This window comes from Anolis sagrei, chromosome 2 (assembly GCF_037176765.1).
Source record: "Anolis sagrei isolate rAnoSag1 chromosome 2, rAnoSag1.mat, whole genome shotgun sequence".
Taxonomy (NCBI): Eukaryota; Metazoa; Chordata; class Lepidosauria; order Squamata; family Dactyloidae; genus Anolis; species Anolis sagrei.
Window position 1 is genome coordinate 7,579,183 of NC_090022.1, and position 24,007 is coordinate 7,603,189.

Genomic DNA, 24,007 nt, shown 5'->3' on the forward strand with positions numbered 1-24,007 from the left:
TGGCTTTGTTGAAAAGAGGAATCTCATTGGACATGAAATGAGTCACAGAGGAGAGAAGCCCTATCCGTGCCCAAAGTGTGGGAAGAGCTATGTCCTTAAGTCTGGTCTCAGAAATCACCAAAAGAGCCAAACAGGAGAGTGTGGAAAGAATTTTGCTGCAAACCAATCCCCAAAAATGGTTTGCATAGAAGAGAAACCACACACAAGACATTCTTTTGGAGAGCAAGTCACCAGTCGCAGCAAAATAACCAAATTATCTCTGTAATTACACAAGCCAACAAAGTATTTTCCATTTGGGAACCGCTCTGAGTTCCCTCGGATTGGGGGGGGGGGGGCGGGGGAGGGGTTAATTTTGTCATTTGTGAGTTTTAGTTGCTGGGAGGGATTTATAGTTCACCTACAATCAAAGAGCATCCTGAGCTCCAACAATGATGGAATTGAATCAGGCAGCGAAATATCTTTTGACCAAAACGGGCAACAGCAATGGCATTGTCTGTAGTCTCCAGCGGTATATAAATAAAGTTTTATTATTTTTATTATTGTTATTATCAGATATTTATTTATTTCATATCAAAAGCATTGCATAAATTAGTATAAAACCAATAAAAATAGAAGGAGCGCAGGTGGCTAAATATCTTTTGACCAAAAATGGGCAACAGCAATGGCATTGTCTGTAGTTTCCAACAATTCTTCCTCTGTACACGAGGCAGGGCGTAGTGGACAATCATGCAGATACGGAGTTGTCTGTTCTGCTCCACAGTCACATTTTTTTTCCTCATCAGATATAATTTTAGATCATTCTTATAGAGCAGTGTTTCTCAGTCTTCCTAATGCAGCGATCCCTTGATACAGGTGGGGTTGGGGGGGGGGTTGATTTTATCATTTGGGAGTTGTAGTTGCTGGGATTTATAGTTCACCTACAATCAAAGAGCATTTTGAGCTCCACCAAACTTGGCACACAGAATTCCCATGACCAATAGAAAATACTGGAAGGGTTTGGTGGGCACTGACCTGCAGTTGCTGGGATTTATAGTTCACCTACATCCAGAGAGCACTGTGGACTCAAGCAATGATAGATCTAGACCAAACTTGGCATGAATACTCAATATGCCTAAATGTGAACACTGGTGCAGTTTGGGGAAAACAGACCTTGACATTTGGGAGTTGTGGTTGCTGGGATTTATAGTTCACCTACAATCAAAGAGCATTCTGAACTCCACCAATGATGGAATTGAAGCAAACATGGCACACAGAACTCCCACGACCAATAGAAAATACTGGAAGGTTTTGGTGGGCATTGAACTTGAGTTTTGGAGTTGTAGTTCACCTACATCCAGAGAGCATTGTGGACTTAAACAATGATGTATCTGGGCCACACTTGGCATGAATACTCAATATGCCCAAATGTGAACACTGGTGGAGTTTGGGGAAAACAGACCTTGACATCTGGGAGTTGTAGTTGCTGGGATTTATAGCTCACCTACAATCAAAGAGCATTCTGAACTCCACCAATGATGGAATTGAACCAAACTTGGCACAGAAAGCTCTAAAATTATATCTGATGAAAAATACTTGTCGGCTTGTGTTAAACGAATATGATGTAGTCTGCTGTAAGTCACCATATTTTAAAAAGTTGACATGATAAAAAAATAAAGACGTGTAAAATCAGCATAAAATGATTTAAATTGTGCTACTTTCATTTCTGATGATTACAAAAAGTTTGATTTTGTTGACTTGTGTTATCTGCTCGAGAATATTTCCTGATGTTGATGACTGGACTGTAATCTCTTCCCTCTACTTTTCCGTTTCGAAGGGAGGGACATTTGCCTTCCAGTCCAGGAATTCTCTAATGTGATAGCCAATGGTTCTGAAATTACTTCTGCCAGTTCCTTTACCACCTTTGGATGTAGTTCTTCTAGTCCTAAGACTGAATTTGTTTAGAGTAGCCAGATATTTGTGACTGCTGCCTTACCTATTTTGTGCTGCATTTCCTCTGCACTACAATGATTCCCAACCTTTTTTTGACCAAGGACCACTTTAACCAGGGACCAATCCCAAAACGGTTACGAGTTGGTTTTTGGTCAACTTTAGATTCAGTTTGGTAATTTAGGGTGCTGAAAATTGCATTGGATAGACCACATCAGCTCTAGTTTCTGATACAGAACATATGCCATCCAGTAGTCGCTATCTGCTCGCTCACAGAAAACCATACTTTAATAATCTAGAGCTGATGTGGTCTATCCAATGCAATTTTCTGAATCAGCACCCCAAATAATCAAACTGGATCTAAAAACGAAAACGCCAAGAAAAAATAAATAAATTGTTGAGCCATGTTATTATCCATGGATTTTGTTACCAAGAAGGGGATGGGCTCAGGTTGAAAATAACACAAAAAGCTGAGCACAAGACCCAAGAAACTGTCCCTAACGACTTCAATTATAATAATAATAATAAATGTTTTCAAACCTAGCATTCAAAAACATGCAAATGTGAGTAGATCAATAGGTACCACTCCGGCGGGAAGGTAACGGCGCTCCATGCAGTCATGCTGGCCACATGACCATGGAGGTATCTACGGACAATGCCGGCTCTTCGGCTTAGAAGTGGAGATGAGCAGCAACTCCCAGTTGGAATTGACTGGACTTAATGTGAAGTGGAAACCTTTGCCTTTTAATAACAACAACAACAACTTTGGGGGACTCTCCAGCAGGGCCCACAGGTTGGGAACAACTGATCTAAAGCATATATCTTGTTCTGGGAGTCTAATAGAGTCTCTGTCTAGTCTGAAAGTCCAATAGAGTCTCTGTCTAGTCTGAAAGTCCAATAGAGTCTCTGTCTAGTCTGAAAGTCCAATAGAGTCTCTGTATAGTCTGAAAGTCCAATAGAGTTTCTGTCTAGTCTGAAAGTCCAATAGAGTCTCGGTCTAGTCTAGAAGTCCAATAGAGTCTCTGTCTAATCTGAAATTCCAATAGAGTCTCTGTCTAGTCTAGAAGTCCAATAGAGTCTCTGTCTAGTCTGAATGTCCAATAGAGTCTCTGTCTAGTCTGGAAGTCCAATAGAGTCTCTGTCTAGTCTGAAAGTCCAATAGAGTCTCTGTCTAGTCTGAAAGTCCAATAGAGTCTCTGTCTAGTCTGGAAGTCCAATAGAGTATCTGTCTAGTCTGAAAGTCCAATAGAGTCTCTGTCTAGTCTAGAAGACCAATAGAGTCTCTGTCTAATCTGAAATTCCAATAGAGTCTCTGTCTAGTCTGAAAGTCCAATAGAGTCTCTGTCTAGTCTGGAAGTCCAATAGAGTATCTGTCTAGTCTGAAAGTCCAATAGAGTCTCTGTCTAGTCTAGAAGACCAATAGAGTCTCTGTCTAATCTGAAATTCCAATAGAGTCTCTGTCTAGTCTGAATGTCCAATAGAGTCTCTGTCTAGTCTGAATATCCAATAGAGTCTCTGTCTAGTCTGAAAGTCCAATCGAGTCTCTGTCTAGTCTAGAAGTCCAATAGAGTCTCTGTCTAGTCTGAAATTCCAATAGAGTCTCTGTCTAGTCTAGAAATCCAATAGAGTCTCTGTCTAGTCTGAATGTCCAATAGAGTCTCTGTCTAGTCTGGAAGTCCAATAGAGTATCTGTCTAGTCTGAAAGTCCAATAGAGTCTCTGTCTAGTCTGAAAGTCCAATAGAGTCTCTGTCTAGTCTGGAAGTCCAATAGAGTCTCTGTCTAGTCTAGAAGACCAATAGAGTCTCTGTCTAATCTGAAATTCCAATAGAGTCTCTGTCTAGTCTAAAATTCCAGTAGAGTCTCTGTCTAGTCTGAATGTCCAATAGAGTCTCTGTCTAGTCTGAAAGTCCAATAGAGTATCTGTCTAGTCTGAAAGTCCAATAGAGTCTCTGTCTAGTCTAGAAGTCCAATAGAGTCTCTGTCTAATCTGAAATTCCAATAGAGTCTCTGTCTAGTCTAGAAGTCCAATAGAGTCTCTGTCTAGTCTGAATGTCCAATAGAGTCTCTGTCTAGTCTGAATGTCCAATAGAGTCTCTGTCTAGTCTGAAAGTCCAGTAGAGTCTCTGTCTAGTCTGAAAGTCCAGTAGAGTCTCTGTCTAATCTGAAATTCCAATAGAGTCTCTGTGTAGTCTGTAAGTCCAATAGAGTCTCTGTCTAGTCTGGAAGTCCAATCGAGTCTCTGTCTAGTCTAGAAGACCAATAGAGTCTCTGTCTAATCTGAAATTCCAATAGAGTCTCTGTCTAGTCTAAAAGTCCAGTAGAGTCTCTGTCTAGTCTGAATGTCCAATAGAGTCTCTGTCTAGTCTGAAAGTCCAATAGAGTCTCTGTCTAGTCTGAAAGTCCAATATAGTCTCTGTCTAGTCTAGAAGTCCAATAGAGTCTCTGTCTAATCTAAAATTCCAATAGAGTCTCTGTCTAGTCTGAATATCCAATAGAGTCTCTGTCCAGTCTGGAAGTCCAATAGAGTCTCTGTCTAGTCTAGAAGTCCAATACAGTCTCTGTCTAATCTGAAATTCCAATAGAGTCTCTGTCTAGTCTAGAAGTCCAATAGAGTCTCTGTCTAGTCTGAATGTCCAGTAGAGTCTCAGTCTAATCTGGTAGTCCTATAGAGTCTCTGCCTAGTCTGTAAGTCCAGTAGAGTCTCTGTCTAGTCTGGAAGTCCAGTAGAGTATCTGTCTAGTCTGGAAGTCCAGTAGAGTCTCTGTCTAATCTGGTAGTCCAATAGAGTCTCTGCCTAGTCTGTAAGTCCAGTAGAGTCTCTGTCTAGTCTGGAAGTCCAGTAGAGTCTCTGTCTAGTCCAAAACTCCAATAGAGTCTCTGTCTAGTCTGGAAGTCCAATAGAGTCTCTGTCTAGTCTGGAAGTCCAATAGAGTCTCTGTCTAGTCTGAAAGTCCAATAGAGTCTCTGTCTGGTCTGGAAGTCCAATAGAGTCTCTGTCTAGTCTGAAAGTCCAATAGAGTCTCTGTCTAGTCTGGAAGTCCAATAGAGTCTCTGTCTAGTCCGGAAGTCCAATAGAGTCTCTGTCTAGTCTGAAAGTCCAATAGAGTCTCTGTCTAGTCTGGAAGTCCAATAGAGTCTCTGTCTAGTCTGAAAGTCGAATAGAGTCTCTGTGTATTCTGTAAGTCCAGTAGAGTCTCTGTCTAGTCTGGAAGTTCAATAGAGTCTCAGTCTAGTCTGGAAGTCCAATAGAGTCTCTGTCTAGTCTGGAAGTCCAATAGAGTCTCTGTCTAGTCTGGAAGTCCAACAGAGTCTCTCTCTAGTCTGGAAGTCCAATAGAGTCCCTGTCTAGTCTGAAAGTCGAATAGAGTCTCAGTCTAGTCTGAAAGTCGAATAGAGTCTCTGTGTAGTCTGTAAGTCCAATAGAGTCTCTGTCTAGTCTGGAAGTCCAATAGAGTCTCTGTGTAGTCTGGAAGTCCAGTAGAGTCTCAGTCTAGTCTGGAAGTCTAACAGAGTCTCTGTGTATTCTGTAAGTCCAGTAGAGTATCAGTCTAGTCTGGAAGTCCAATAGAGTCTCTGTCTAGTCCAAAAGTCCAATAGAGTCTCTGTCTAGTCTGAAAGTCCAATAGAGTCTCTGTCTAGTCTGGAAGTCCAATAGAATCTCTGTCTATTCTGGAAGTTCAATAGAGTCTCTGTCTAGTCTGGAAGTCCAGTAGAGTCTCTGTCTAGTCTGGAAGTCCAGTAGAGTCTCTGTCTAGTCTGGAAGTCCAGTAGAGTCTCTGTCTAGTCTGGAAGTCCAATAGAGTCTCTGTCTAGTTTGGAAGTCCAATAGAGTCTCTGTCTAGTCTGGAAGTCCAATAGAGTCTCTGTCTAGTCTGGAAGTCCAATAGAGTCTCTGCCTAGTCTGGAAGTCCAATAGAGTCTCTGTCTAGTCTGGAAGTCCAATAGAGTCTCTGTCTAGTTTGGAAGTCCAATAGAGTCTCTTGTCTAGTCTTGAAGTCCAGTAGAGTCTCTGTGTAGTCTGTAAGTCCAGTAGAGTCTCTGTCTAGTCTGGAAGTCCAGTAGAGTCTCTGTCTAGTCTGGAAGTCCAGTAGAGTCTCTGTCTAGTCTGGAAGTCCAGTAGAGTCTCTGTCTAGTCTGGAAGTCCAGTAGAGTCTCTGTCTAATCTGGTAGTCCAATAGTCTCTGTCTAGTCTGAAAGTCCAATTGTCTGCCTAGACTGAAATTCCAATAGAGTCTCTGTCTAGTCCAGAAGTCCAATAGTCTCTGTCTAGTCTGTAAGTCCAGTAGAGTTTCTGTCTAGTCTGGAGGTCCAATAGACTCTCTGTCTAGTCTGTAAGCCCAATAGAGTCTCTGTCTAGCCTGTAAGTCCAATAGAGTCTCTGTCTAGTCTGTAAGTCCAGTAGAGTCTCTGTCTAGTCTGTAAGTCCAGTAGAGTCACTGTCTAGTCTGGAAGTCCAATAGAGTCTCTGCCTTGTCTGGAAGTCCAATAGAGTCTCTGTCTAGTCTGGAAATCCAATAGAGTCTCTGTCTAGTCTGGAAGTCCAATAGAGTCTCTGTCTAGTTTGGAAGTCCAATAGAGTCTCTGCCTAGTCTGGAAGTCCAATAGAGTCTCTGTCTAGTTTGGAAGTCCAATAGAGTCTCTGCCTAGTCTGGAAGTCCAATAGAGTCTCTGTCTGGTCTGAAAGTGCAATAGAGTCTCTTTCTAGTCTGAAAGTCCAATAGAGTCTCTGTCTAGTCTGAAAGTCCAATAGGGTCTCTAAGCATACTGTTCCTACTGAAGTCTAAAACAAACTGTTCTAAAATGGGGTCTGAGCCCTGAACAAGCCCAGACCTGATCACATGGTCTGCAGCCCTACCCACAACAAAGAGTACAAAGAGTCAAAAAATACAAACCAATACACACATATACAATACAGTAAGCAATCTGAATTATATGCATAGGAATTATATACATGAGTGGAGGCATGAGAGAAGGGAGGGGGAAGGGGGCGTGTCCGGGGAGGAGAGGCCCCGCCCACAGCAGCTGTAGCATTAGCAAGCTGGCAAGAAGAGTTGCAGCAGCTGCTCTGGCTGCTTTCCTTTGGCAAGGGGAGGGGGCCCTCCGGTGAGTCCTCTTTCTTTCCCCCTCCTTTGGGTTTTTGGGGGACCCCAGGCCAGGAGCTAGGGGAAAAGACCCCTCCCTCTGCGTTACTCTGCTTGGAGGAAAGGAGGAAGGAAGGAAGGAAGGAGAAGGCTGGGGAGGGAGAGGAAACCAAGGCCTACCGGGGAACAACATGGGGACTACAATTCCCAGCATCCCTGGCCAGGAGGGAGGTGGAGACTAAGGGCACGTGGACGGCCAAAGTGCACCCCCCCCCACCTAAGAGGGAGGTAGGTTTTCTCTCCTTCCTTCTTTCTGTTTTTCCTTCCTTCTTCCCTTCCTTCTTCCTTTCCTTTCTTTCTCCTTCCCTCCCTTCTTTCCTTTCTTCTTCCTTTCCTTCCTTCCTTCCTTCCTTCCTTCTTCCTTTTCTTTCTTCCTCCTTTCCTCCCTTCTTTCCCTTCTTCTCTTCCTTCCTTCCTTCCTTCCTTCCTTTTTCCTTTCCTTTCTTCCTCCTTCCCTCCCTTCTTTCCCTTCTTCTTCCTTTCCTCCTTTCTCCCTCTCTCTCTTCTTCCTTTCCTTCTTCCTCCTTTCCTCCCTTCTTTCCCTTCTTCCTTTCCTTCCTTCCTCCCTTCTTTCCCTTCTTCCTTTCCTTTCTCCCTCCCTCCCTTCTTTCTTTACTTTCTTCCTTTCCTTCTTTCCTCCCATCTTTCCCTCCTTCCTTTCCTTTCTCCCTCCCTTCCTTCTTTCTTTACTTCCTTCCTCCCTTCCTTCCCTTCTTCCTTTCTTCCCTCCCTCCCTCCCTTTCCTTTCTTCCTCCTTTCCTCCCTTCTTTCCCTTCTTCCCTTCCTTCCTCCCTCCCTCCCTCCCTTCCTTCTTCCCTTTCTTCCTTCCTCCTTTCCTCCCATCTTTCCCTTCTTCTCTTCCTTCCTTCTTTACTTTCTTCCTCCTTTCCTCCCTTCTTTCCCTTCTTTTTCCTTTCCTCCCTCCCTCCCTCCCTTCTTTCTTTCCTTTCTTCCTCCTTCCCTCCCTTCTTTTTCCTTTTCTTCCTCCCTCCCTTCCTTCTTCCTTTCCTTCCTCCCTTCCTTCCTTCCTTCCTCCCTTCCTTCCTCCCTTCCCTTCCTTTCTTCCTTTCCTTCCTTCCTCCCTTCTTTCCCTTCTTCCTTTCCTTCCTCCCTCACACTCTTTCTTTTTTTCTCCCTTCTTTTTTTTCCCTTCCATCCTCCTTTCCTTCCTTCTTCCCTTTCCTGCTTCTTGGCAGAATGAGGTTGTACTGGATGGCCCATGAGGTTTCTTCCAACTCTATGACTCTATGAACACTGAGGTCCTTTGGGGGGGCTCCTCAGAGGACCTCAGTTACTCCAACCAGCCAGAACACGACTTGTGGCCTTCACTCAGACGACCTTTTCATCACCCGCCCAATGACTGTGGAATGACCTGTCAGAAGAGCGCAACACCTAGATCGGCTGTCAGAATTTAAGACACATTTGAAGACCTATCTTTTCCAGCAGGCTTACCTAGACAGTTTTAAGCAAGAATTATAAACTCGTGTCCTGTGTTTTAATTTTTTTCCAGTGTATTTAAGGTGTATTTTATAGTAATACATTTTGAGCGAACCAAACAGCTGTACTTTATTTAAAAACACACGCACACAAAGTTTGCATACTTGGCATTATATTAAATGTCCTATCACCAGTATCTGGCCACTGGGAGTGCCTCTGGTGTTGCTGCAAGAAGGTCCTCCATTGTGCATGTGGCAGGGCTTAGACCGCATTGTAGTAGGTTGCCTGTAGTTTGCGCTTCTCCACATCTGCATGTCGTGGATTCTACTTGATATGTGTGTTTATATTTTTTTCCAATGTTTGTGTGTTTTGTCTGTGGTGTGGTCCATCTTGAGCCACAAGGAGAGGCCAGCAAGAAATAAAATGATGATGATGATTATGATAATGATTATTACTATTATTAGTTTGAAGACGGAGGAGCTAAGGCCACTCAACCCTTAAGGAGGAGGAGAGCACAATAAAACGTGGGGCAGGAGAAGGGTTGGATTCCCAAGCAGAATGGGTCAGGATGCCCTGGAGGAGAAGGCCTTCAGAGCAGACCTTCAGGGCCAACGCTTCCGGCATTTCCACTATGAGGAGGCCTTGGGGCCCCGAGAGACCTGCAGCCGCCTCCACTCTCTCTGCCGCCTGTGGCTGAAGCCTGAGGAACATACAAAGGCGGAGATGCTGGACCTGGTGATCCTGGAGCAGTTCCTGGCCGTCCTTCCTGCGGAGATGGAGCGCTGGGTGAGGGAATGTGGGGCAGAGACCAGCTCCCAGGCCGTGGCCTTGGCTGAAGGCTTCCTCCTGAGTCGGGCCCAAGAGGAGAAGGTGCTGCAGGAAGAGCGACAGGACAGAGAGGTCCTTCAGACCCAGGAGGCCCCCTTGGATACCAGCCAGGGCTTCCCTTCCAGGTGGATCATCAAGCTGGAGGAGGAGGGCACAAGAGCTGCTCCACCAGGTGAGAGGTGTCCTTTTTGCTTGGTCCTCACTCTCAAGGTTCCTCCACATATATGGTCTTTGGTTATATCCTCTGTAAGACTTGTATTCGGTAGCTGGATTATGAGAACATTTCTAAGAATAGTTATTAGAATACCTAGATGGTTACTTTACTTAGGTGATTCCCTGTCAGAATGGGTCAAGATGCCCTGGAGAAGGCCTTCAGTGCAGACCTTCAATACCAACGCTTCTGACGCTTCCACTTCCAGGAAGCCTTGGGGCCCCGAGAGGTTTGCAGCCATCTCGAGGATAATGGTCCTCCAAGTGTAGTGTCTTAGTGGTGGGCCCGTAGATGGGTGTGGAGCCCTGTTCTTGATCCACATGTTCTCCCGCTGTGAGGACATTGGTTTCCAGGTGAAAGGTGATCTTGGTCAGGGTTGGCTTGATGCGCCTTGCTCTTGGCATGTTTCGCTTTTTTGCCCTCCATTTGTGCCTCTTTGAATTCTGCAGCACTGCTGGGCACATCTGACCTCCAGTTAGAATGCACAAGGGCCAGGGCTTCCCAGTTTTTGGTGTCTATTCCACAGTTTTTAAAGTCAGCTTTAAGATCCGTGCTGGTTTCGTACGAAACTGGGTGCATTGAATGAATACTTATTTATTTATTTATTCTTATATTTATTTACGACATTTATATGCTGCCCTTCTCACCCTGAAGGGGACTCAGAGCAGCTTACATATATTATATTATATTATATTATATTATATTATATTATATTATATTATATTATATATTATAATATATTATATTATGAAATATTATTATATATAATGTAATATATTATATATTATTAGCAAAACATTAGTATTATTGTATTATTATTATTATTATTAACTTTATTTGTACCCCGCTAGCATCTCCCGAAGGACTCGATGCGGCTTACAAAGGCCAAGGCCACAATAAAACAACAATATAACAATTACATATAAACCAAAGCAAATCAAAAACATTAAAGCAATAACAGTAAACAACAAAACAACACACCGTGATACAATAAAAACTAGGCCTGGCAAATGTAATGGGTACAGATTTAAAAGTGCTGAGTGTGCTGAGTGATATATAAGGATTTTTGGATAGGTGCAATGTGCGGACAATCTTAATCTCTAATAAAGTGCTTTTGGGACATGTTGCTGGGGTTTTCCTATTCTGGAAAGGCACACCGGAATAGCCAGGTCTTCAAGCTCTTCCTAAAGACTGCCAACGTAGGGGCTTGTCTGATGTCCTTGGGGAGGGAGTTCCAGAGTCAGGGGGCTACCACAGAGAAGGCCCTGTCCCTCGTCCCCAGCAGCCGCGCTTGCGACGCAGGTGGGATCGTGAGGAGTATTAGTACTATATATTACTATATTGCACTATACCACTATATTGTAATATTATTAGTAATATTACATGTAATATAAAATATATAATTATAATATATTATTAGTATTATATTGTATTACATTATGATCCTTGAAGTGACTTAATTTAGTTTGAAGGAGCTGGGGGTGGTGACGGCCAACAGGGAGCTCTGGCATGGGCTGGTCCATGAGGTCACGAAGAGTCAGAAATGACTGAACGAATGAACAACAACAACATATTATCAAATGCTAATCAAGGTGATCAGTTGAAACATTCACACCTAGCTCCAACAGACAAGAGTCCTTTGCCCCACCCTGGTCATTCCACAGATATATAAACGTTTTTTCCTAGTTCCAACAGACCTCACTACCTCTGAAGATGCTTGCCATAGATGCAGGCGAAACGGTCAGGAGAAAATGCCTTTAGAACATGGCCATATAGCCTGAAAAAACCTACAACAACCCAACAACATATTATATTATATTATATTATATTATATTATATTATATTATATTACCTTACCTTACCTTACCTTACCTTACATTATTAGCACAGTGCAGGAGACAAGGTGAAACTGTCTTCCTGGCCCCCTCTCTTCACTCTAGTCATTTGAGGTTTTGTGTAATGTAACTCCTATTCATTTATGTAAATGAGCTTAAAGACTTCCAACTTGATTTTCTTTTAAATCAGAGGTTCGCATAGGTTGGTGTGGATGGAAATCTGGATGGTAAAATAGGTCTATATTCACTTCAGGCCATTGACTGGCAGCTGTCATTCATATAGATAGATAGATAGATAGATAGATAGATAGATAGATAGATATGCTGATTGTTCTCTAAGCTGGGTTGTTGTAGGTTTTTTCGAGCTATATGGCCATGTTCCAGAGGCATTTCTCCTGACGTTTCCCCTGCATCTGAAGCAAGCATGGCCACGGTAGTCCACGCTCTGGTTACATCCCGTCTTGACTACTGCAACGCTCTCTATGTGGGGTTGCCTTTGAAGACGGCTCGGAAGCTCCAATTAGTCCAACAGGCGGCAGCCATGATACTAACAGGAGCGGGGCGCAGGGAGCACACCACTCCTCTGCTGCACCAGCTCCACTGGCTGCCGATTTGCTACCGGGCTCAATTCAAAGTGCTGGCGTTGGCCTTTAAAGCCCTAAACGGTTCTGGCCCAACTTATCTATCCGAACGTATCTCGGCCTATCAGCCCGCCAGGACCCTAAGATCTTTTGGGGAGGCCCTGCTCTCTATCCCGCCTGCTTCACAGGTGCGGCTGGCAGGGACGAGAGACAGGGCCTTTTCTGTGGTGGCCCCTCGGCTTTGGAACGCCCTCCCCATAGAGGTAAGATCAGCCCCCTCGCTGATGGTGTTTCGGAAAAAACTCAAGACATGGATGTTTGAGCAAGCATTCGGCTAATCCGATGCGATGAAATCTCTGATCAAGGACTGGCAATCACAGACAACGAAATTGGATTATGATTTTAATTTAAGAGATGCATTGGTCTGTATTGGTGGCCCAATACTGTGTATTGTATATGTGTTTTATATTTTTAATCTGTATTATTGTTGTTTTTAAATGTTGTAAACCGCAATGAGTCGCCGTTTTAGGCTGAGATATTAGTGGTATACAAGTGTACTAAATAAATAAATAAATAGATAGATAGATAGATAGATATCTGATCTCTTTCTTCTATAGAGCTACAAGCTGGGTAGATGCGGGGAATGCCGTGGATGTAGCGTACCTGGATTTCAGTAAGGCCTTTGACAAGGTCCCCCATGACCTTCTGGCAAGGAAACTAGTCCAATGTGGGCTAGGCAAAACTAGGGTGAGGTGGATCTGTAATTGGTTAAATGGACGAACCCAGAGGGTGCTCACTAATGCTTCCTCTTCATCTTGGAAAGAAGTGACGAGCGGAGTGCCGCAGGGCTCCGTCCTGGGCCCGGTCCTGTTCAACATCTTTATTAATGACTTAGATGAAGGGCTAGAAGGCATGATCATCAAGTTTGCAGACAGGACCAAATTGGGAGGGATAGCCAATAGTCCAGAGGACAGGAGCAGAATTCAAAACGATCTTGACAGATTAGAGAGATGAATGGCCAAAACTAACAAAATGTCAGGGGTGATTTGAATGCAATATTCCTGCTTCTTGGCAGGGGGTTGGACTGGATGGCCCATGAGGTCTCTTCCAACTCTTTGATTCTATGATTCTATGATTCTATGATATGCTGATTGTTCTCTAAGCTGGGTTGTTGTAGGTTTTTTCGAGCTATATGGCCATGTTCCAGAGGCATTTCTCCTGACGTTCGCCTGCATCTATGAAGAGCATGCTCAGAGGTAGTGCTTGCCATAGATGCAGGCGAAACGTCAGGAGAAAATGGCTCTGGAACATGGCCATATAGCTCAAAAAAACCTACAACAACCCAGCTTAGAGAACAATCAGCATATCTATCTACCTCTGAGGATGCTTGCCTCAGATGCAGGCGAAACGTCAGGAGAAATGCCTCTGGAACATGGCCATATAGCCCGAAAAAACCTACAACAACCCAGTGATTCCGGCCATGAAAGCCTTTGACAATACATTGTCCTCTAAGCTCATGTTCTCTTTCCTTCCTTTCTTTGGAATTTCACAGCAGAGGAGCCGAGGATGCTGGGAAGACATCATAGCTCATCTTTTTGTGAAGCAGGAGAAATGGCTTCCATGGAACAGGATCAGGTAAAAAAGATGGAAATAGAAATGAGCTGGAGATAATTCTGGAGTTGTCCACTTCCTTGGCTTGGAAGGCCACTTTGTTGATTTGTTTTCTGTTTCTGCCCATGTTTACTTTTAATTGAACTCTGGTCCCTTCCACACAGCTGAATAAAATTGTCTGCTTTGAAATGGGATATGCATTGGAGTCTGCTAAGTAGTGGAAGAAGCATGACTGATCTCTGTGCCCACGTCTCCTTCTTATAGGTGAGCTTGGAGGATGTATCTGTACGTTTTAGCGAGGAGGAGTGGACCCTGCTCGATCGGCATCAACGGGCCCTACACTGGGAGGTCATGGCAGAGAATTATAAGATGCTGGCCTCTTTGGGTAAGGATCCCTCTCTCTTTCTCTTTCTCTGGGTCAAGAGAAATCCACTTAGGAATTGCCACCTGTTTCTGCAGTCTTGCTGCATGGTTGAGTTTTTGTTCCAACCTTCTCCCATTGTCCCAGTTGAATTAGTGTAGCTCTATTTCGAACCTATTTCACCATACACTCATTTAACCGGATCGGGGTATAGGGTGGCTACCTGTGTTGGACGGGGTTACACTCCCCCCGGAGCCACAGGTCCGCAGTCTGGGTGTCCTCTTGGATTCTTCGCTCACACTTGAGGCTCAGGTGTCGGCGGTATCCGGGAGGGCCTTTGCACAATTGAGACTTGTGCGCCAGCTGCGACCGTACCTCGCGAAGGCTGATCTGGCCGGGGTGGTCCATGCCTTGGTCACCTCTAGAATGGATTACTGCAATGCGCTCTACGTGGGGCTGCCCTTGAAGACGGCTCGGAAACTTCAATTGGTCCAGCGGGCAGCAGCCAGGATGCTAACCGGGGCTCATTATCAAGAGAGGTCTACCCTTCTGTTTAAGGAGCTCCACTGGCTGCCATTTATTTTCCGAGCCCAATTCAAGGTGCAGGTGCTCACCTACAAAGCCCTGAACGGTTTGGGACCACCCTACCTGTGTGACCGCATCTCCATCTACGAACCCACACGCTCGCTCCGGTCATCTGGGGAGGCCCTGCTCGTGATCCCACCCACGTTGCAGGTGCGCTTGGTGGGGACACGGGACAGGGCCTTTTCTGTGGCTGCCCCCCGACTTTGGAACGCCCTTCCAAAAGATCTTCGACAGGCCCCTACTTTGGCAGCTTTCAGAAAGAACCTAAAAACTTGGCTGTTCCGATGTGCCTTCCCAGATTAGGAATTCCCCACCCCAAGTCCTAGAAGCACTTTAGTACAATTAATATTACTGCACTCCGCACTATTTTAATCCTATGTTCCTCCTGCCACTCCAGCACTTTTAACCCTGTACCCCATTGCGCTGGCCAGCCCAGTTTTAACGTGTCTTGATGTATTGTTACTGTTGTTTGTTTTTTGCTTAACTATTTGATTTGCTTTGTTTACTATTGTTGCGTTATGTTTTTACTGTATTGTGTTTCTGAGGCTTCGGCCTGTGTAAGCCGCATCGAGTCCTTCGGGAGATGCTAGCGGGGTACAAATAAAGTTAATAATAATAATAAATAATAACCCCTGTGCCGGCAGGACTGAAGACCGACATATCGCAGGTTCAAATCCAGGGAGAGTGTGGCTGAGCTCCCTCTGTCAGCTCCAACTCCCCATGCAGGGACATGAGAGAAGCCTCCCACAAGGATGGTAAAAGCATCAAAACATCTGGGCGTCCCCTGGGCAACGTCCTTGCAGACGGCCAATTCTCTCACACCAGAAGCGACTTGCAGTTTCTCAAGTTGCTCCTGACACGACCAAAAATAAAATCTATCCAATCTTTTCCAGTTCCAATTCAAGGTGCAGGTTATCACCTATAAAGCTCTAAATGGTTCGGGACCCACCTACCTTTGTGACCGCATCTCCCTCCATAAACCTATTTATTATTATTTATTTACAGTATTTATATACCGTCTTTCTTATTATTATTATTATTATTAACTTTATTTATACCCCGCTAACATCTCCCGAAGGACTCGGTGCGGCTTACAACACATCAATAAAACAGCAATATAACAAATACAACAATAAATAAACTCATAAAGCAAAACAATAACATTAAAACAACAGCAATAAACATTAGAAAATAACACCACGACGCATTTAAAACTGAGGCCGGGCCAAATGTAATGGATAGGATTTTTTGGAGATAGGTGCAGTGTGCAGACTTAAATCACTAGTAAAGTGCATTTGTGACATGATGCTAGGAGTTTCCTATTCAGGGAAGGCACACCGGAACAGCCACGCTCTTCTTAAAGACTGCCAACGTTGGGGCTTTTCTAATGTCTTGGGGAGAGAGTTCCAGAGTCGGGGGGCCACCACAGAGAAGGCCCTGTCCCTTGTCCCCACCAAACGTGCTTGTGACACAGGTGGGATCGTGAGCAGGGCCTCTCCAGATGATCGGAGAGATCGTGTGGGTTCATATACGGAGATGCGGTCATGCAGGTAGGCGGGTCCCAAACCGTTCAGGGCTTTGTAGGTAATCACCTGCACCTTGAATTGGGACCGGAAGATGAACGGCAGCCAGTGGAGCTCCTTAAACAGGAGGGTTGACCTCTCTCTGTAAGGAGCACCAGTTAACAACCTGGCTGCCGCCTGTTGAACTAATTGGAATTTCCGGGCCGTTTTCAAGGGCAGCCCCACATAGAGCGCATTACAGTGATTTGAATGCAATATTCCTGCTTCTTGGCAGAATAGGGTTGGACTGGATGGCCCATGAGGTCTCTTCCAACTCTATGATTCTGTGATTCTATGATTCTACCTAGTTGACTGATTTCATGCTTCTGTTATCTCATACCTTCTGACTATTTCTCTTCTCTTCAAGGTGGTGTTGGGCAGTGGAGTGAAAATGAGAAAGCCCCATTTAGTGTGTGGCTGAAAAAAGCAAGATATCAAGAGGAGAAAGAGGGAAACCAGGGATTGGAAGGAGAAGAATACGGAAGGATGCAACGCGCTGCCGACGCCAGAGAAATCCACATCCAAGAAAGAGTCAACGAAAGCAAGGAGATCAGGAACAGCCTTGTCTATGAGAATGGCTTCTTCCATCAGGAATCATACCTGAATGCTAGTATCACAGACCAAATAGAGGAAGGACAAGCTGAAACCCATCACTTGGAAGAAAGCTATGGGTCTAGTATACACCTTACGAACTATGGAAAGCCACAGATTGTGAACAAGACATATAAATGCCTGGATTGTGGGAAATGCTTTTCTCGAAAAGGAAGCCTAAATAGACACCAAAAATGCCACATGGGAGAGAAGCCACATGTATGCCTGGAGTGTGGAAAAGGCTTTGCTGAAAAGAGAACTCTCATTGGACACGAAAGGAATCACAGAGGAGAGAAACCCTATAAATGCTTGGAGTGTGGGAAGAGTTATATCCAGAAATGTGGTCTCAGGGTTCACCAAGAGTGTCATACAGAAGAACGTGAAAAGAATATTAGCTGCACATCCATCCTCAAAAGTGTCCAAAACAGTCATATAGAAAAGAAATTGCACGCATGTCTGGAGTGTGGGAAGAGGTTTCGTTGGAAATCAGGTCTCAAGAAACACCAAAATACCCACTCAGGAGAAAAGCCACACGAATGCCTCGAGTGTGGGAAAGGCTTCCGTGCCAAAAGAGATCTCAGCATACACCAAAAAACCCACACAGGAGAGAAACCATATAAATGCCCAGAGTGTGGGAAAGGCTTTGTTGACAAGAGAAGCTTCATTGGACACGAGATGAATCACAGAGGAGACAATCCCTACAAATGCCTGGAGTGCGGGAAAGGCTTCATCCACAAGAGGAGTCTCTTCCAGCACGAAATGAATCACAGAGGAGAGAAACCATATCGGTGCCTGAAGTGCGAGAAGAGCTTTAGCTGCAAAGCGGTCCTCAAAAAACACCAGAATCGGCACATGGAAGGAAAATCACACACATGTCTGCAATGTGGGAAGAGTTTCCAGTGGAGAGCAAACCTCAGGACGCATGAAAAAACCCACATAGGAGAGAGACCGCCAAGCAAGCCTCAAGGCACATCAACAAACCCACATGGAAGAGAAGCCGTGTGAATGCCTGGAGTGTGGAAAAGGCTTTGCCGAAAAGAGAACTCTCGTTGGGCATTGAAGATGCACAGAGTTACTAGGGAAGAGTTGTATATACTCAAGTATAAGCCTAGTTTTTCAGCCTCAAAAGATCCTTCTCAAAAGACCCATGCCAATTATCGTCCTGTCTCTAATCTTCCATTCTTAGGTAAGGTGATAGAGCGGGCTGTATTGGGGCAATTGCAGCAATTTCTGGGTGATACAGCCGGCCTGGACCCTTTCCAGTCAGGTTTTCACCTGGACGATGGGACGGAGACGGTTTTGGTTGCTATTACAGATGAACTTGGTCGCCAGTCTGATAGCAGCGGATCGGCGCTACTGGTACTTCTCGACCTTACCGCAGCGTTTGATACTGTTGACTACAACCTAATGATCCATGTCCGGAGTTCGCGGTCAGGTCCTCAATTGGTTCAATTCATTTCTCCGAAATCGGAGTCAGTGCGTGGAGTTTATGGATCAAGCCTCTGAAAGATCCCCCCTTCTTTGTGGGGTACCCCAAGGTGCAATTCTCTCCCCTCTTCTTTTCAACATCTACATTAGACCCCTCGCCAGTTTGGTTCAGAGATTCGGAGTGGCTTGCTATCAATATGCGGATGACACCCAACTCCTTTTGCGTTTGGAGCCTGGAGTAACGTCAATACCAGACAATTTCACCTTATGTCTGGAGGCTCTGTCTAACTCAGTGTTTCTCAACCTGGGGGTCGGGTCCGCTGGTGGGGTCGCAAGGGGATGTCAGAGGGTCGCCAAAGACCATCAGAAAACACAGTATTTTCTGTTGGTCGTGAGGTTTCTGTGTGGGAAGTTTGGCCCAGTTCTATTGTTAGTGGGGTTCAGAATGCTCTTTGATTGTAGGTGAACTATAAATCCCAGCAACTACAACTGTCAAGGTTTATTTCCCCCCAAACTCCGCCAGTGTTCACATTTGGGCATACTGAGTATTTGTACCAAGTTAGGTCTTGATCCATCATTGTTTTAGTCCACAGTGTTCTCTGGATGTAGGTGAACTACAACTCCAAAACTCAAGGTCAATGCTCACCAAACCCTTCCAGTATTTTCTTTTGGTCATGGGAATTCTGTGTGTCAAGTTTGGTTCAATTCCATTGTTGGTGGAGTTCAGAATGCTCTTTGATTGTAGGTGAACTATAAATCCCAGCAGCTACAACTCCCAAATCACAAAATCAACCCCCCCCCCCTAAACCACTAATACTCAAATTTAGGTGTATCACATAATTGTGTCAAATTTGGTCCAGTCAATGAAAATACACCAGATATTTACTTTACAATTGACAACAGTAGCAAAATTACAATTATGAAGTAGCAACAAAATTATTTCATGTTTGGGGGGTCACCACACAACATAAGGAACTGTATTAAGGGGTCATGGCATTAGGAAGGTTGAGAAACACTAGTCTAACTGGCTACGTGCTAGTAGGCTGAAGGTGAATCCGGCGAAGAGTGAGATCCTTTGGCATGGCCACCTGATAGGTCTGACTCATTTGCTACCCACCTTCGATGGTGCTGCCCTATCTCCATCACCTATCGTTAAGAGCTTAGGTGTCGTTTTGGTTTTGTAGGTGACAATGGAAGCTCAGGTCACTGCTGCCAGCAAACAGGCCTTTTTCCATCTACGACAGTGGTTCTCAACCTGGGGTCCCCATATGTTTTTGACCTTCAACTCCCAGAAATCCTAATAGCTGGTAAACTGGCTGGGATTTCTGGGAGTTGTAGGCCAAAAACATCTGGGGACCCCAGGTTGAGAACCACTGATCTACGACAAGCGAGGCAACTGGCACCCTACCTGTCGGATGAGGCTCTGGCAACAGTCATCCATGCCACGGTCACATCTAGGTTAGACTATTGCAACACCTTGTATGTTGGCCTTCCGATGTCTACGACCCAAAAGCTCCGTATTGTTCAAAATGCTGCAGCCAGGTTACTCACAAAATCGCCTATGAAATGGCATATAACACCAGTGCTGCGTCATCTACATTGGCTTCCAATTGATTATCGTGGTCTGTATAAGATGCTAGTCCTGACCTTTAAAACTCTATATGGCCAGGGTCCATCCTATCTCTCCTTCTTCCATCATCGGAGGTCGCCACAACCTTCCCAACGCGATTTACTCTATATACCGGGTCCTAGAGAAGTGCATTTGGAAAGTACCAGGTGCAGGGCTTTCTCTATTTCTGCCCCTGCCTTATGGAATTCCTTGCCACCCCATATGAGAGCCATGCGCGACTTAGGGCCTTTTACTCTAGCACTTAAGACCTGGCTTTTTACTAGAGCATTTGATCTATGTTTAATTTATTAATATCTGTTTGTATGTATTTTATTCTGTAAAATTTCGCTATGTAAATCGCCTAGAGCAATGCTTCTCAACCTTGGGTACCCAGATGTTTTTGGCCTACAACTCCCAGAAATCCCAGCCACTTTACCAGCTATGATTTCTGGGAATTGTAGGCCAAAAACATCTGGGGACCCCAGGTTGAGAACCACTGGCCTAGAGCATCTCGGATGGAGGCGATTAATAAGTGTGCTGTCACGCGCTGGGCCTATAATAATTGTCTTTTGAACAGGAGGTGCTCTTTGTGCCCAGTGGGAAGCCAGGTTGCCTTGGCTGAGAGGCCCTAAGGATTTTCCTATACAAAAGTCTTTAGATACTTGAAAAGTTCAAGAAGTTTATTATTCCTTAGATCAGGGGTCCTCAAGCTCCGGCCCGGGGGCCAGATACGGCCCTCCAAGGTCATTTACCCGGCCCTCACTCAGGGTCAACCTAAGTCTGAAATGACTTGAAAGCACACAGCAACAACAACAATCCTATCTTATCAGCCAAAAGCAGACCCACACTTCCCATTGAAATACTAATAAGTTTATATTTGTTAAAATTGTTCTTCATTTTAATGATTGTGTTGTTTTTAAGTGGGGTTTTTTTGCACTTCAAATAAGATATGTGCATTGTGCATAGGAAATCATTCATGTTTTTTTCAGATTATAATCCGGCTCTCCAACAGTTTGAGGGATTGTGACCTGGCCTTCTGTTTAAAATGTTTGAGGACCCCTGGCCTAGAACATCTCAGATGGAGGGCAATTAATAAGTGTGCTGTCATTCTCTGGGCCTATAATAATTGTCTTTTGAACAGGACGTGCTCTTTGTGCTCAGCGGGAAGCTGGGTTGCCTTGGCTGAGAGGTCCCTAAGGATTTTCCTATACAAAAGTCTTTAGATGTTTGAAAAGTTTAACAAAGTCCTTTATTATTGCTTAGATCTTCTCAGATCTTCAACAAGTCAAACAAATGCTTCTTAACTTGCCCAAATGGACAGGTAACTGACTTCATGAACTGTTTCTTTTCTTTAAAAGGAAAACCCTTTTTAACTCCTCCCAGGCAATCTACTTTCTATGCTTGCTGGTGTGGGCTCTACTCCCGGGTCCAATTGCTTCCGGTTACCCGAGTAGACCTACCAGCCAAGGCTTTGTAGATTCTCCAGATGGAGTTATTTTGGATCTTTTCCACAAAAGATGTGGAGCTGTTTCCCCCGGATGCTGTGAGAAACAAAGCTTGTCTACAGATGGAGCTGATCCACATCCTGTAGCTAAGCTTTCCACCAAAAGACTGAACTAAAAATGGTTCCCTTTCCCTCCCAGAGCCCTGGAAAAAGGGGCAGAACCAAAACTTAACAATGATAGACAGGTCATTGGCCCTATAATTGCAAACCAAGGGAAGCCACCTTACTGCAAAATGCATGGAACCTTGGAATATATGCAAACACTCAATAGAAAGAAAATGAAGCTGAAGCTCCTGGTACAACCGTACCAGCACAATAAGTAATTAAATATGATGATGATAAATGCACAGCAGAGTAACTTATTAGCAGCAGTGTGACCAAGTACCAGGAGCCCAAAGTGATAAATTGAACAAAAACACACAGACCAATGTTATCTTTTCCTTAGGAGGCTTTTCTTTATAGCAAAATAATATAGTTGCACTATTTACAAGAATAGGGTTTCCATAACACAAATAAAATTCTTTATACTCCCTTTTTTGCTTCCACGCTGGGCTTCTTTCTCATGCAGGTAAACAGCTTCACTCTCACAGAGCTTCCTCTCACACGGAAGTTAACACAGGAACACAGTTAACATAGTAGCTTTTTATGCATAGCAGCCTTCACACATGATGGCCTTCAACCTGGGGTTTCCTCTCACCAAAGCTTCTCACACTTCTGATACTGAGGCTTACCTCACACTGAGGCCTTTCCCACTGAGGCGTTCTCATGCTGAGGCCTACTTCTCAACCTGGGGGTTGGGGCCCCTGGGGGATGTCGCAAGGGGGTGTCAGAGGGGTCGGTTCTGTGTGGGAAATTTGGCCCAATTTTATCCTTGGTGGGTTTCAGAATTCCCTTTGATTGTAGGTGAACTATAAGTCCCAACAACTACAATGTCCAAATGTCAAGGTCTATTTTCCCCAAACGCCACCAGTGTTCACATTTGGACATATTGAGTATCCATGCCAAGTTTGGTTCAGACCCATCATTGTTTGAGTCCAGTGCTCTCTGGATGTAGGTCAGTGTTTCTCAACCTGGGGGTTGGGACCCCTGGAGGGGTCGCGATAGGGTGTCAGAGGGTTCGCCAAAGACCATCAGAAAACACAGTATTTTCTGTTGGTCATGGGGTTTCTGTGTGGGAAGTTTGGCCCATTTCCGTCACTGATTGGGTTCAGAATGCTGTTTGATTGTAGGTGAACTATACATCCCAGTAACTACAACTCATAAGTGTCAATGTCTGTCTTCCCCAAACTCCACCAGTGGTTCACATTTGGGCATATTAAGTATCTGTGCCAAGTTTGGTCCAGATCCATCATTTTTTAAGTCCACGGTGCTCTCTGGATGTAGGTGAACTACAACTCCAAAACTCAAGGTCAGTGTCCACCAAACCTTTTCAGTATTTTCTGTTAGTCATGGGAGTTTTGTGAGCCAAGATTGGTTCAATTCCATCATTGATGGGGTTCAGAATGCTCTTTGATTGTAGGTGAGCTATAAATCCCATCAACTACAACTCCTATATGACAAAATCAATCCCCCCAACACCACCACTATTCAGATTTGGATGTATTGAGTATTTGTTCCAAATTTGACCCAGTGAATGAAAATACAACCTTCACATCAGATATTTACATTGTGATTCATAACAGTAGCACAATTACAGTTATGAAGTAGCAACAAAAATCATGTTATGGTTGGGGGGTCACCACAACATGAGGAACTGTATTAAGGGGTCACAGCATTAGGAAAGTTAAGAAACACTGATATACAATGAGACACACACAAACACAAAGGCAGAGGCTTCTCCTTTCATTTCCGGCTTCTGAAGGCGGTGCTCATCTCTGGCTTTGGCTAGTTACTTTCTCCATTTTCAAGCTGAGGAACATGCGTTGTCACCTCCTGGTAAGATTGTTTGGAGCTTCTCTCTGCCTTTTCCTGCCGAAGCAGTACCTATCTATGTACTCATATTTGAATGTTTTCAAACTGTAGGTTGGCAGGAACTGGAGCTGACAGACGGGAGCTCACCCCATCTCGCAGATTCGAAACGTCAACCTTTAGGTCAGCAGTTCAACAGCACAAGGGTTTAAACCATTGCATCAACAGGGCTGGCAAAAATATGGATAATCTTCATCAGCTTGCATTTTTTCAACCTTAGGGGAATACAAAGGGACACCCCTTCGGTTAGAGGCCCCAAAGGCCACATGCAGCCTGTGGGCCATTCCTGGGCTAAATGGTGCTAAGAGAGCCTCCCATCCATCAATACCATTACAGCAGTGGCTCTCAACCTGTGTGCATCAGCCCAACGACAGTGGGCTGTAAGAAGAAAATTCGTCTCACAAACCTTCCTCTATTTATTTTATTTCATTTCTGCTCCTTTCTGCAGAGCTAACCAGCCCCTGGTCAAAGTGGTCCCTAGCCAAAGTGGATCTTGTTCAAGTGGGCCCTAGTCGAAGTGGGACCTGGTCAAGTTGGTCCTGGTCAAAGTGGGCCCTGGTCAAAGTGGGTCTTGTTGAAGTGGTCCCTAGTCAAAGTGGACCTTGTTCAAGTGGTCCCTGGTCAAGTGGGCCCTTGGTAAAGTTGGCCCTGGTCAAGTGGTTCCCTGGTCAAAGTGATCCCTGGTCAAAGTAGGCTCTAGCCAAGTGAGTCCTGGTCAAAGTGGGCCCTAGCCAGGTAGGTCTTGTTCAAGTGGGCCCTAGTTGAAGTGGGCCCTGGTCAAAGTGGGTCTTGTTCAAGTTCTCTCTGATCAAGTGGGCCCTAGTCAAA

General features: G+C 44.7%; 1 pseudogene; it reads left to right on the forward strand.

The window, feature by feature from the left end:
* The first annotated feature begins 6,949 nt into the window (after positions 1-6,949).
* LOC132765305 (zinc finger protein 25-like) lies at positions 6,950-21,736 on the forward strand (annotated as a pseudogene).
* The last annotated feature ends 2,271 nt before the right edge of the window (positions 21,737-24,007 follow it).